This window comes from Vitis vinifera, chromosome 10 (assembly GCF_030704535.1).
Source record: "Vitis vinifera cultivar Pinot Noir 40024 chromosome 10, ASM3070453v1".
Lineage (NCBI taxonomy): Eukaryota > Viridiplantae > Streptophyta > Magnoliopsida > Vitales > Vitaceae > Vitis > Vitis vinifera.
The window spans coordinates 3392688-3401542 of NC_081814.1; positions in this window are offsets into that span (position 1 = coordinate 3392688).

Consider the following 8855-nt stretch of genomic DNA (forward strand, 5'->3'; position numbering starts at 1 on the left):
TAACCCGACTCTTGGTAGCTTGGCATGTAAGGGTATCAACAAAATTTATACCTAAGGTCCTTACACTAAAGTAGCAAAGTTACTATAGCATAGTGGCTCTAAGATCGAACACTGGGAAGGGTTTTTACTTTAACTGGTGAAGTTCGGAGGATGGAGTGAACTTTTCTTAATAAAAATTAGGTTAAGATGAAAACATAAAAAGATGAAGGTGTTGTAAACTAAACTAACATGAAAATAGGTTAAAAGATGGAAAAAGAAGTTTCTCAAAGCTTTGGATAGCCATGCTTAACTCACTGTGCAAAAATGGAGATTTTGGGACTTTTCACCTCAAGTTGGGGAAGCAACTAAGGTGATGCTTACTTCCCGAACCGGTATGAGTTTAACAATTGAGTTTTAGTCCTTGAAAACTTACAAAAAGGGTAGCTGAACCTCATAAATGCTCTTTTATTGATATAGGTCATCTCCTCAACTTGCAATACAATGGCTCGTAGGAGATAACTAATGAACGTCAGTGGATCTAACAATAAGAATCCACTGAGACCAAAAGGTTATCAAGTATTGGCCATTCAAAGCAAGTCAGAGGGATTAAAAGCTTTACTTTGAATGAAAACATTTATGACGCTCAGCTACTTACATTTATGGCTTGGAAATCTCCATCCTGACACGGGAGCTTCACATGGCATCCATTACTTCAAGAAACTAAAAGGTTTTAGCCTCTCATCCTTGGGGATTTCATCCTCCAAGGATGTTTGGATACTAAGAAAATGAGAAAGAAAAGAGAAAAGAAGCGTATGAACAAAAGTGCTCTTATAACTTATAAAGTTACAGGTTACAAGATTTTTTTGTCTGAGGCTCTTCACCTCTATTTAAAGACAATAACAAGCTAAATTACAAGAGCTATTACAAAAGCAACCTATTCATTGGTTGATTACAAGGGTAAAATAGGTATTTACAAAGCTAAAAATCAAGCAAAATATCTTGGAGAACCGGCAGTGGAATGGAAAGATGAAGGGTCCAAATTTCGCAAGGTGAAAAGCCACCTTGCGAAATTTCGCAAGGTGGTTCTTCATGGTGCGAAGTGGCCAAATTTCGCACCATGAAGAAAATCTCCTTGTGAAATTTTCGCAAGGGGAAATTCACCTTGCGAAATGGTCAAATTTCGCACCATGAAGAAAATCTCCTTGCGAAATGGTGTTCCCATGGCTTGATGCAGTTGTCTTCCGAAGGCCATATCTTCCTCATTTCAGCTCTAAATTGTACACGGTTTGAAGCGTTGGATTCTTGACTTCCTGAGCTTTGAAATGGTATATAGCATGTAGAAAATGGACTTAGGGAAGTGCTCCAAAAGTTTGAAAGAAGACTGCAGCTGCTGTCCTCTGTTTTCTTCACTCTGTTTTCCTCTTTTCCATTGTTCTTTCCTTGCAAAATGGTGTTCCCATGGCTTGTGCTCGTGTTTCCACTTGAAATTCAAGCCTGTAAATGTCCAAAAACCTTGCTTAACTCGCCCAAGTAGCTCCTCCATCAATTGGCATGCTTGAATTGGTTCATAAGCTGATGAAAAACATGTAAACTTGCCACAAAATGGTTAAAACCAATTACTAAGGACCTTAATGAATTAATTGGGTTAAATGAATATGATTACTACTCAAAGGTGCTTAAAACCATTATAATTAGGTCTACAAAATAGCACTTTTTGGTAGTAATCAGTTCCTCATTAGCAGTGTCATAAGAGTGACTTCATGAGAAGTTTCTTGCTGTATCAGAATCAGCAGCATTAGGGGCTGCTTCATCTCTTTTGCAGGCAAACATTCATCTTCAGGAATCAAACAGCTGGGGAACATCATCATAAACTAACTCATTGACAAGAAGTGGACTTCCTGACACATCAGGTAAGTAGATCTTAGATTTCTGTTCATGAAACTGATCTCCAGCCAGATGTTGCACCTAAAAAGCAAGGTCCATTGTCAAAAGCTCCACCATCAGAACATCCATCTCCATTAAAATACGCAGAAACAACTGGAAACTATCCACGTTTAAGATCCATCTTGCATGCACTCTCTAGATAGAGCAATTATGGTTTGGCGGATCTTATTCTATATAATCCATTAGGGTTATCAACCCAGCAACTGCACCTGAATTTGCAATTATAAGATTTATTCCCCGACTTCCATTACAAACAAGACTAATCAGCCTAGGCAACAAAGGATCTGTCAATCACTTCATCAGATTTCATTAAAAGTGCAAGTGAAGGTATGATACGCACGGTCTTCAAGGTTACAAGGAACCTAACAACAATAGAAATTGCTCTAACAATCTTTTCAAACCCGTCAATTCGATCCAATGCATTCTCTACCTAACTTTGAACTCAATGAGTGTTCTTGGACCCAACTAGAAGGTCATGATCATCCATGTGAGTAGATTGCAGGGTGTGTGCTATGTTAACAAATACCAGAAAGCTCCTCTGATAATTAACGATATTTTAAACTAGCCACTTGATGTATTATGATGCATGCCACGGAAGGCTTTGGATGTAGAAATCATGTGAGAAAAGGATGACGCCTGTAACTTGTCTACGAGTCATGGAAAGCCACTTGGATTTTAAGTGGATAATGATTAAGTGAAGAGCTTCTAGTCCCAAGATAGTGGACTTGAAGTAAATTTGGCTCTACTATTCTCAGATGGATAAACTGAAGATAACATTAATGCAGAAACTGACTGGCTGCGATTAATATAATCAAAGTTCATTATCCTCGAATCTATGTCTTCCTCAACATCCGTCATCTGAGTAATTCCAAAAACATATTTGATTTGATCGAATATTGTGACCAGAGATCTTGCCAACAATTGGACTGTGTAATCATAAGTCCTTTTCCATAGAGGAAATTCCTGAAGATCCTTCTCTCTTTGTTGTTTCCATGCAACCCTTCTTATGTTATTCAACCAAATTCACACGATATGAATCTCCATCACTACCCTTCATTCTTCACAGTCCACCAGGAATACACTGAGTACACCGCGTTTGCAACACACTTTATCTTTCATATTAGCACTTCTATCAGTCCCGAATACACACCCAAATATATAGACAAAGACTGGAAGGTAGTATGAATAGGGGAACAGAGGACATGGATAGACACATAGTAAAAACCGGGGAAGGAATAAGTAGAGGATGCCAATTAACGTAGCCCCATTTTAAGTGTTAATCCATGGGCTTAGATTGGTGGGAAGAGTAAAAGAGAGATAAGGCAAACAATGTCATCAAATAATATACCATGAAACAGAGTCTCACTGAGTTCGAATGATAAAAAATAAATAAATGAATATAGTAATAGGGAATGAAACAATATTTGTAAGCATATGCAAACTAGAAACCAGCAACGTTCACATAGAGTTTCCACCATCCTCAACCCAACAAGCAAACAGTGTTCCCGATCATAAATGAAGAATATATATTGGGAAGGTGAGCCAGAAAAATAAACAGAAAGCTTACCTTAGAACTTTTCTAAAGAAGTAAAGTCTGCTTCTCTTTTCCAATTCTCCTCTCCAGGATGAATCTGTTTCCCCACGTTTTCTCTATGTGTGCTGAAAAGTCTTTTCTGAAAAACCCCCCCTTCTTTCCTATATCTCCTCCTCTGCTTTTGGTATCCTTTTTTCCTTCCTCAAGGATCTGGTCTTCCCTCCTTTTATGCGTGCTGCCAGTCCCACTTTTCCAAAAAAAAAAACCATCTTGCTGAAAAGGAAAATCCCACTTCATTTTCTCCTTTCTTTCCTTTCTTTATTTTCTCATTTTCCTTTTTTTAAATCTTCCGATTCAAAAGCAATCTTCCCAATTTCAAATTCTCCTCCAAAACCTTCCAAGGAGAGTCCCACCTTCCTTAAACTCCAATGGTAAGTTTCCTTGCAAAAACATGATTTTTTTTTTAAAGTAAATAATTGAATGAATAACTAAACAAGTAAACAAAATAAATAAATGAATAAAATAAAAGTCTTAGTAGGCCTAGTGTGCCCAAACGGGCCTAAGGTGAGACTAAGTGGGTCAAGGTGGACCTAATGGGCCAAGAGTGCCTAAATGGACCTAAGTAGACTACCCTAAAAGCTATCTCAAAAATGAATGAAAAGCCTAAGTCTAAAATAGGGCTGTCAAAGGTCGCAATAAGAAGTCAGATAATCCCTCAGCTAAAATCTCCAGGGTGACTCAAAAAAGGTAAGTCATACGAGTAGCAATGTGCTAAAGGGACAAAATTGAGGGTCTACAGTATCCAATCTAAAATAATATTACCAATGAAAGAAAGATAGAAGTACAATGTGAATGAGTATGTTTTATTAATACTTGTGAAATTATGTACAAAAAGTTTCTCTGGACTACTAATACAGGGTGAAATAGCAGTAAAAGTTACAAAAAGAAAAGCTCTCATTGGGAAGGCTTGCGGTGCAACTTTTCCTCCTCACCCGGGGGAATCGAAGGGACGTCCCGTTTGATACCATGCTTCTTCATGCAGCAACGGTAGCCAAAGAAATACATCTCGTTTACCTGCTTCTGGTATTCCATCTCGAGTTCCTCCCTTTGCGCAGCAAACTCAGCCTTCAACTCTTCTTTTTATGCTGATAAACGCAACTGCAATTCCTTTTTCTGTTTTTTCTCAATTGACACCTCTGTCCGGAGTTGTCTCACTTCCCCCCTCAGCTGGGTCGTCTCGTCCTTTACCTTGTGCAGACGAGCCTTTGTAGATTCCTCCCGTCTCTTTGCCTCTGCTAGCTCTATCCGAAGAGCCTCGTTGTCGTCTTACGACTTCTTCAAAAACTCGGCACTCTCTTCAGAGGCTCTCCGGGCAACGGATAAGCTGGCTTTAGCCTGTTCCAATCTCGAGCGCAATTCTTCTTCACCACTCATGCGCTGGGAGACGAGGGCCTTCATGTGGTCAGAAATCCGTAGCAGGTCTGAAAAAAGATCGCGTTGCCAAACCATGCCGCGAATACCGCTCACCAGCTGCAGAAAAACCCACAACAAGAAGTTCAATTACAAACCATGTGACAAGCAGACCAGTATGACAAGGAAAATCAAGAGGAGTAAGTTATACCATTTCCGCTGCCTCAAACATTTTCACTGAAGGCAGAGCAACATCTGAGCCTGGTGGAATCCATTTCAGCATCTCTTCCAACTCCGCATAGTTGGAAAGGCTAGCGGAGGTGCAAGTCGCATCATCAACTGGACTCCCGCCTGACAAAGCGTTATGGTGTGGCTCCTCCCCTGGATCCGGGCCCCCATCATGCACGGCCGGCTGGGTCTCTTCGGGCGAACCCTCATCTGGGACCAGCACCGGGTCAGTTGGGTTCTCGTTCGCCATCTCTGTCTCACTCTCCTCCGGATGATCTTCCTGGGCTGATGAGCAGTTGACTTCGATGGTTTCCAGAAGACGATCTTGAAGCCGCCCACTGATGCCGGACCTTAAATCTTGGGCCGGACGAGACCTCCCCGCAGCTAGCCCCTTCACCGATACAAGTGCAAGGGAGCTCGACTCACAAGGGGGCAAGCTCTGCCTTTCAGCCCCCGTTTCTTCCATTGGAGGCGCCATAGGAGGCAACGTTTCAGCACAAGGGGCCCCGGCTACACCCACGTTCGAAGGAGGAGAGTCGGACTGATCCACTGAGGTTGCTTCCTCAACTAGAAGAGCCACCCGTTCAGCCGTTGGCATTGAAGGCCCCGATCCGTTTAGACACGCGATATGTCCGAAGCTGCTTGAAACAGAGGGCGAGCTGGAGGGGGTTGGAGATCTTATTGCTATTCCCTTTGTAGGAACCTTCTTCTTCTTTCCCGCTGGGGCGCCAGCGGGAGAAAGGCGTGCGGGGCGTTTATCACCAAGGGCCCTCCGCAAAGTTCCCTCTTGCCTTTTTTCCTCCCGTTCGTTGAGAAGTGCTTGGCGTGCCTAGGCGTGCCTAGGCGTCTGCCTTGCGCGCCTCCGTGTAGAATGGAGATCTTTGATAACGAAATGCTCCCCAAGCACTACCTTTTTGGCAACTTCCTAGGGAGAATATTAACGACGTACGCCTAGGGCTCCCGGACAACGGCCAACAAGTTTCGCGCAGTAAGTAGCGTCTGATGATGCCTCTCACCTGCCGCAATCTCAAGTAACTTGTTCAAGCGGTCGAAGGATGCTTTTTCCACCCACTCGACTACGCGACCCCTCTTGTCTGTACCTGCATTATCACCGACCAAAGATGTTAGCCATCTGATAACCCCAAAATAAAAAGAACAACAGAAGAACGCTGGACAAATCCCACAAGCTGCCTTACTCGGAAGCACCAGCGAACGGTTTGGGAAAAACGGTCTCTTCGGATGCTCCAGTAGCCCAGCCCAGACACCCCGGACTAATACATGCCCCTTGGCTCCTCCATTCGTTGAATCCAGAAGATGAGTGACCAGTTGGAGGGAAGACAGGCGGGCAGCCAGGCTGAAAAGGTCAGTTTTCCCCTTCTTGATGGAGTAGATGAAAAGGACCTCCAACAGTGAAAGGTCCAGGTTGAACAGCATACTTAGAATGCTGCACCCCATCAGCACCCGGACTATGTTCGGATGAATGTAGGCCGGAGGGATCTGGGTGAAGTGAAGAAATTCTTTGAACAACGACGGGAGGGGGAACCGAAGCCCAACATTGAATTGTTCCTTGGTGAAGTAGATAGCGTTGTCTGCAGACTTCTCAGTCGACACGGCCTCTCCGTCCACAAGTTGGACGGACACGCCATTCGGGATGCAGAAGCGTTCGCGGAACTCCCTCACGTTCAGCTTGTCCACGAATTTTTCCGCGTGGACCTCTCCGGACGCATCTTTGCCGCTCTGATCGACCGCGCTAGACGAAGCAACGTCCTTTTTCGCAGACATTTTTGAGAGTGGGGTTGAAACGGAACCTGCATGGCAGAATGCCAACAGTAAAAAACAAGGACCCGACCCCACAACCCTAAGAGCAAAAACGCCCAGAAAACCTAACATCACCAGCATACCCATCCCAACCCTTGACTCTACCCAAAGAAGAATCAGTAGCCCACAAAAGCCGTAGGGGGGCAACAGAAACCCTAACGCACCCAAAACACGATCAAAACCCCCCGAAAAAGCCCTAGAAACCAATACCGACTCCTAGTCGCAAGTAGCTTGCCCAACAAGCCAGAAGCAACCGTAAAACAAGCACAATGAGAAGAAGGTAAGAATAGAAAACGTACCGAGTGTAAACTGAAAAAATGGAGATGAAGTCCGCAGTATAGTCACCGTCACGGCACGGGTATTGCTAGTAGAAAACCCTCGAACCTGACTCACAGACGAAGATACGCAGAAGGCTAAAGAAAAAGCACTACCAGCAGAAAATGCAGCAGAAAAAATGCAAGAGTGAGAGACTCAGTCTGCTATTTAAAGAGAGACAGCCCCTCAGAATTCTAACTGCTCAACTGCGCCGATATTGAAAAGACACGCTGCCTGGGAATTCCCAGAGATGGCGGCTCATCATAAATGCTCTTCTTTCTCTTCGCCCCCGCGCACCACGTGGCCTAATGAGCGAAAAAAGTAACCTCAATTTAAAAAAAAAAAAAAACAACAACAACAATCATTTTTAACCCGCCCATTTTGCCCGGGCAAAATCGGCAGGTTAAAAGGGGGGCATTGTAGGGACCCCTCCCCCTGATGACACGTGGCACACATCTCTATCCGGAGCAACTCCATCCGGATTCCCTCAAGAGGACACGTGGCGCGTCCTCTATCCGGACTCCCTCAGGGAAAGGCACACGACAATCGCGACATCTCTATCCGAAGAAACTCCATCCGGATTCTCCCCAAGAGGACACGTGGCGCGCTCCCCTATTCGGACTCCTTCATTGAAAGGCACACGACACTCGCGAACATCACATCCGGACGACAGCATATACTATCCGGATATGTTGTCCGGATCATTGATTAAAGTGAGTAAGTGCTCCCCCCAACCGACATATTGCTAGTCCCTTAGCAATGAAGGAGATAAAAACTAAGTAACTATAATAATATACATAAAAGGGATCATGAAAATCACTCCAAAAAATGATATGAGTGGCATGATGGACATCCATGGATCAATAAAGATGTGAAACTCAACCTATAATAAGAGTTTTCAAAGCATTCACTTGATCATAGAGTACAAAGAATGGATATTATGCAAGTTTAAGCATCAAAAGAATTTCCACTCTCAAAAGATCCAAATCAAATTCTTCCACTAAAAGCTAAGTGTTAATGTGATTAGCTTCCGAGTATAGTATGGATAACTATCATCTCCCCCCAACCTAAGTCTTTCTTTAAGCTTAGCAAAATTAACCATCTCTTGATAGGCTAGGAACGCACCTCTTATTCACAATTCTTTTCACTTACTAAACTTAACCAATTCACCCATGTAACAAGCAGAGGATCGGTGACTCCCAACCAATAAAGGCTTAAGGCACCAGGCTTTAAAGGCTTTCGCCACCCCTTCGGACCATGCTCAGGTTTCAAGGCAAGTAAAGAAGTTTATTCTATTTTTTTTTTATTCTATTTTTTTTTTCTACAAAGACTCATTGGTCTTTATGAGGTGTCCCAACACTATTAAAGAGAGGTTAAATGTGTCAATTTATGATTTCTCAAGCTTAGAGGGTGAGATAGTTTCACATCTTATAACCGGAATCTAATGTATGTGTGTGCGAATAGCTTAAGGTGGAAGAGATAAGTTTGCATGCAATGGGAGTTTCAACAATTCATCAATTTTTAGAAGAGCATAATACAAACTCTAAGACTCATGTAATCAAGTTGAAACTCGACTTCTCTCATTTAATTTTGAGAGTTAATCCTTAATATCCATGGAGTTTAAAGC